Source organism: Hippocampus zosterae, chromosome 11 (genome assembly GCF_025434085.1).
Source record: "Hippocampus zosterae strain Florida chromosome 11, ASM2543408v3, whole genome shotgun sequence".
NCBI lineage: Eukaryota > Metazoa > Chordata > Actinopteri > Syngnathiformes > Syngnathidae > Hippocampus > Hippocampus zosterae.
This window is the reverse complement of record NC_067461.1, coordinates 1172721-1177992: the sequence shown is the minus strand read 5'-3', so window position 1 is coordinate 1177992 and position 5272 is coordinate 1172721. Positions and strand designations below refer to the sequence as shown.

Here is a 5272-nt window from a genome sequence, read left to right as displayed (position 1 = left end):
ACCTTGGGTGCAATGTTCCTTCTAATTTTTCACGTCTGGGCAAACAGACCCTGAGCACACCGATGACCACTGTGTGCTCACGGCTTGAGAAGATCAACTTACAAAAGCAATCAAGATCAAACTACAAAAGCAATTTCCATCAATGTCTTTTTAATGTAAACAATTTGGCACACTTGGAAGTGAAAAAAAAAAAAAGACAACTCGTATGTATCGTTTGTGAGAGACAACTTTGGCTTTATTCAGTTAAGTCCAGTTTTGGCCTGGATGAGGGTCTTGATCTGGAAGAAATGAGACAACATTTTGTTTACATAAACACGTTCACAAATAAATTACCTAGTCATCATAGAATTTAATGATTAATGTCCATAAATCATAATGAATGTGACGAGAATAAGCACAACTTGGGAGTACAATTTTACCTTCCTTTTCCACATCTGTCATCCTCACTTCTCCAATGGTTGAACACTTGAGTCTTCGTGTAATTCCATCAGCATTCAAATGACTCCTGCTGAATGTGTCACTTGGGGTGGTACAGCTTCCATTTGTCCATATTTTACATTGGAAAATTTCGTTTGCAGGTTTTGCAGACTGGGTTCAGTTATAAAAGATTACCCAGTTTCACCGCTTATTCCTCAATTTGTTGATTTATGTGCACTGTCCCAATGAAATAAAACCAAATTGCATAAACTGAAAGCAGTTAGGCATTAGTGTCACTTAATTCACTGGCAATAAGAAGTTACGTCTTAATCTGGTTTTAGGATTATAGAGATTGGGTGGTTCGGGGTTGTTAGTTTCGGGTAGGGGGTAATGGTTTAGGTTGGGATTAGCGTTCAGGGTAGGGCAGGGGTGTCTAAACTGTCATTAAGAGTCTCCGTCCGGCCCTTTTCCAGTTCTTCCAGGGGCAGCACACAATTCAAATAATCAGGATCGTTTTAATGCTGCTTCAGAGCTGGCTGATGAGCTGATTATCTAAATTAGGTGTGTTGCAGCCAGGAGAGATGCAAAGCAGACAGGACAGTGGCCCGCCAATGCCCAGAGCACAACATGCCTGGAGTATGGAAGAGTTTAAGTTTAGTTTTACGATTTTGGGGGGAGGTGGGGGGGGGGGGCTGCGGTTGAAGCTGGGGTAAGAGGCCAGCATTTTCGGTGATAACGGGTGGGTTAGGTTTGAGAAGCTCCGAGTCATGGTTGTGGGTTAGGTAGAAGTTAAGGAGAGGACATTTTGCTTTTAGTGTTAGAATTAGGCATTTTAGGTTAGGTGTTTAGGCAGTTGATGAAAGTTCGGGTTTGGAGTATGGTTTAGGTTCAGACAAGGTGTAGGGCCAGAGTTAGTATTAGGTTAGGGCTGGAGAATCTGGGTTTCAAGTTAGGGATAGGATTAAGACGATCAGGGTTAAGATTTGATGTTAGGAGTGAGACCGTTAGGTGTTTAGGCAGTTCGGGTTCGGCATTTTGGTGTTTCAGCATTGATGGTGAAGAGGTTACAGGGGATTAGGGTTATGCGAGGTTAGCGTTAACGGTCTGGTTCGGGAGTTGGGCTTAAGAGGTAGGATTTAAAATTGGCCTTGGGGGTTTAAAGTGTTAGGGGTTTAGAGTAGGGGATTCAAGAGTTATGGTTTAGGATAGGGGTGAGGGTACAGGGCTAGCGTTTAGAGTTAGAAGGTTCAGGATAGGGCAGGGGTGTCCCAACTTGGTCTGTCTGTTTCTCCAGCTCTGCCGGGAGAAACACACCTTTATTCAAATAACCAGGATCATTCTAATGACTGAGCTGGCTGATGAGCTGATCATCTGAATCAGGTGTGTTACACATGAAAGAGGTGGAAAAAAAGCAGGACATTGGCCCTCCAGGCCCAGACATTCCTGGAGTATGGATGAAGGCTGGTGCTCGGATTTGGGGGTTGCATTGTCAAATCGGGTTAGGATTAAGGGGCTAGCATTTTCTGGGTCAAGGTTTAGGATTACCACAAGTGTAGTTAGGGGGTGTAGGGGAGGGGGTCATGGTTTATAGGTTAGAGTACAAGGACAGGTATTAACATTGAAGGTTGGGGAATTAGGGTTTGTGTGAGGGGATTAGGGAGAATGGCAGGGGTGTCCAAACTCGGTCCTCAAGGGACGCTTGTCCTGACCCTTTTCCAACTTTGCCAGGAGCAACACGCCTGATTCAAAAAAATCAGGATCGTTCTAATGCTGCTTCAGAGATTGCTGATGAGCTGATCATCTGAATCAAGTGTGTTGCAGCCAGGAGAGGTGGACAACGGGCCGGACAGTGGACCTCCAGGCCCGGGGCTCTGATGTGGGGGTTGCATTGTCAAAATCGGGTTAGAATTGGGGGCTAGCATTTTGTGGGTCTAGGTTTAGGGTTAATGTTAGTTTAGTTAGGATTCGTGTTTATAGTTAGGTTAAGGGGTGTAGGGATCATGGTTTAGAGGTTAGAGTACATGGACAGGTGTTGGCATTAGGGAATTAGGGTTTGGGTGAGGGGGATTAAGGTAAAAGGCAGGGGTGTCCAAACTCTGTCCTCAAGGGACGCTTGTCCTGACCCTTTTCCAACTTTGCCAGGAGCAACACGTCTGATTCAAAACAATCAGGATCGTTCTAATGCTGCTTCAGAGATTGCTGATGAGCTGATCATCTGAATCAAGTGTGTTGTAGCCAGGAGAGTTGGACAACAGGCCGGACAGTGGACCTCCAGGCCCGGGGCTCTGATGTGGGGGTTGCATTGTCAAATCGGGTTAGAATTAGGGGCTAGCATTTTGTGGGTCAAGGTTTGGGGTTAATGTTAGTTTAGTTAGGATTAGAGGGTTAGTGTTTATAGTTAGGTTAAGAGGTGTGGGGATCATTGTTTAGCAGCTACAGTACATGGACAGGTGTTTGCATTAGGGAATTAGGGTTTGAGTGAGGGAGATTAGGGTAAAAGGCAGGGGTCTCCAAACTCAGTCCTCAAGGGATGCTTGTCCTGTTTTCCAACTTCGCCAGGAGCAACACACCCGATTCAAATAATCAGGATCGTTCCAATGCTGCTTCAGAGATGGCTGATGAGCTGATCATCTGAATCAGGTGTGTTGCAGCCGGGAATGGACAACTGGCAGGACAGTGGCCCTCCAGGCCTAGGGCTGGACATGCCTGCAGTATGGATGAGGGTTAGGGTTCAAGTTTAATTTTAGGATTTAGGGGTTGCGGATTTAGAGTCTTACGGATGAATTGGGTTAAGGTACACAATATGTCAGGTTAAGGGGAGAATTAAAGGTTAAGATTTAACATTAGCTTAAGGATTATGGAGGTTAGCGTTCAGGGTAGGTGATTTGAGGGTTTTGGTTAGGAGTGAGGGTACAGGGTTAGGGTTATAGTTTACTGTTAAGGGTTGGTGAGGAGGTTAGCATACCGAGTGTGAAGATTTTATTGGAGCAGTGCACATTCATCAACACAAGAATAAACAGCGGAAATGCGCCACATTTCCAAATGCTGGTTTGATGTAGCACACAACACATAAAACACGGACAGTGATGCAATCTGAGCCACTTTTCCCACATACACATTTGAAGCAGTTCTAGATGAAAGAGAAGCGTGTCATTTCAGTGACCAGAGATGTTATGCTGAATATGTGCACATGTTTGCAACAAGCCAAGTTTGAAAGTAAAGACAGTGTCCATTGACTGAAGAAAAAAAAAAATTGGTTCACTTCTGTACCTTAAATTTGTTTCATCGACAGTCAGCACTGACGTTCCTCTCCTCATTGACCTCTGCTCCACAAGCCAACCAGCCACACCAGCACAGACCGTCCAACAGCGCTGTCATCTCCACTAAATAGACCAGGCCTGTGAAAAAAAGCTCAATATGTGGACACGTCTGCAACAAGCCAAGTTTGAAAGTAAACAAGAGGTCCGAGTGTCCATTGACCAAAAAAAATTAAAGGTTCACTTCTGTACCTTAAATTTGTTTCGACAGTCAACACCGACGTTCCTCTCTCCTAATCCTCGGCTCCACAACCCATCCAGCCGCACCAGCGCATACCGTCCAACAGCGCCGTCATCTCCACTAAATAGACCAGGCCTGTGAAAAAGCTCATTACAGGTGCAACGAACAAGCACATGGGTTTGGATTAGAGGATTAAGCGTTAGGTAGTAAACACTTACACCAAACCCCCGTATCCTAAAAGCGTCGACACACCAAACCCAAATCGCCTGTATGACGAACCGAACAGCCTGAATGCGTCATCGCATAACCTTAACACCCGACTATACTCAAACAAAATCCTTGTACCCTGACTCTGAACACCTAACCCTTAATGCCTATACATCTAACCACTGAACCCAAAAATTCTATCTGCCTTACTCCAATTCCTAACCCCAAACTCAAACCGAGGGTTAACCCTGAACATTGTGCCCTTACCTCAACCATAAACCCCTAACTGTCAACCCTCCAACTTTATCCCCCAATTCTACCCCTCACCACTTTAACCATACCCCAAATGCTTACTCTAAACTTCAACCGTAACCCTAATTTCCCTTTACCCTGAAACTCAGGGGTGTCCAAACTTGGTCTCAAAGGGCCGCTGTCCTGTCTGCTTTGCATCTCTCCTGGCTGCAACACACCCGATTCAGACGATCAGCTCATCAGGCATCTCTGAAGCAGCATTACAACGATCCTGATTATTTGAATCAGGTGTGTTGCTCTTGGAGGAGCTGGGAAACGGGCAGGACAGCAGCCCTTAAGGACAGAGTTTGGACACCCCTGGGTTTGAGGGTTTAAGGGAAATTAGGATTAAGGCTGAGGTTTAGAGTTAGCACTTGGAATATGGTTAAAGTGGTTAGGAGTAGGATTAGGGGTTAAAAGTTAGAAGGTTGACAGTGTTAAGGGTTTATGGTTGAGGTGACGCAGATAGGCATCTTGTTTTATTAGAACGGTGCACACTCATCAACAAGAATAAACAGCAGAAATGCACCATACTTCCAAATGACGACAGTGATGCAATCTGAGCCACTTCTCCCGCATACACGACTGAAGCAGTTCTAGATGACAGAGGAGAGAATAGTGTCATTTCAGTGATCAAAGTTATGCTCATTATGTGAACACGTCTGCAAAAAGCCAAGTTCCAAAGTAAACAAGACAGTGTCCATTTAACGAAAAAAAAAAGGATTGGTTCACTTCTGTACCTTAAATTCGTTTCATCGACAAGTCAGCACTGGCGTTCCTCTCCTTATCCTAGGCCACACCAGCGTAGACCGTCCAACAGCGCTGTCATCTCCACTAACTGAAAAAAGCTCATGACAGG

At 45.0% G+C, this 5272-nt stretch overlaps 1 long non-coding RNA gene across 2 annotated transcripts; it reads right to left on the bottom strand.

The window, feature by feature from the left end:
* Positions 1-168: 168 nt before the first annotated feature.
* On the bottom strand, positions 169-4357 carry LOC127610488 (uncharacterized). 2 transcript variants are annotated; one of them, XR_007964870.1, is made up of 5 exons: positions 3927-4357; positions 3688-3815; positions 2687-3547; positions 420-2272; positions 169-278 (listed from the first exon to the last, which is right to left on the bottom strand). It is a non-coding gene; the product is annotated as an uncharacterized LOC127610488 (long non-coding RNA). The 2 variants fall into 2 exon arrangements; XR_007964869.1 differs by having other exon boundaries at positions 420-3547.
* Between the last annotated feature and the right edge of the window lie 915 nt (positions 4358-5272).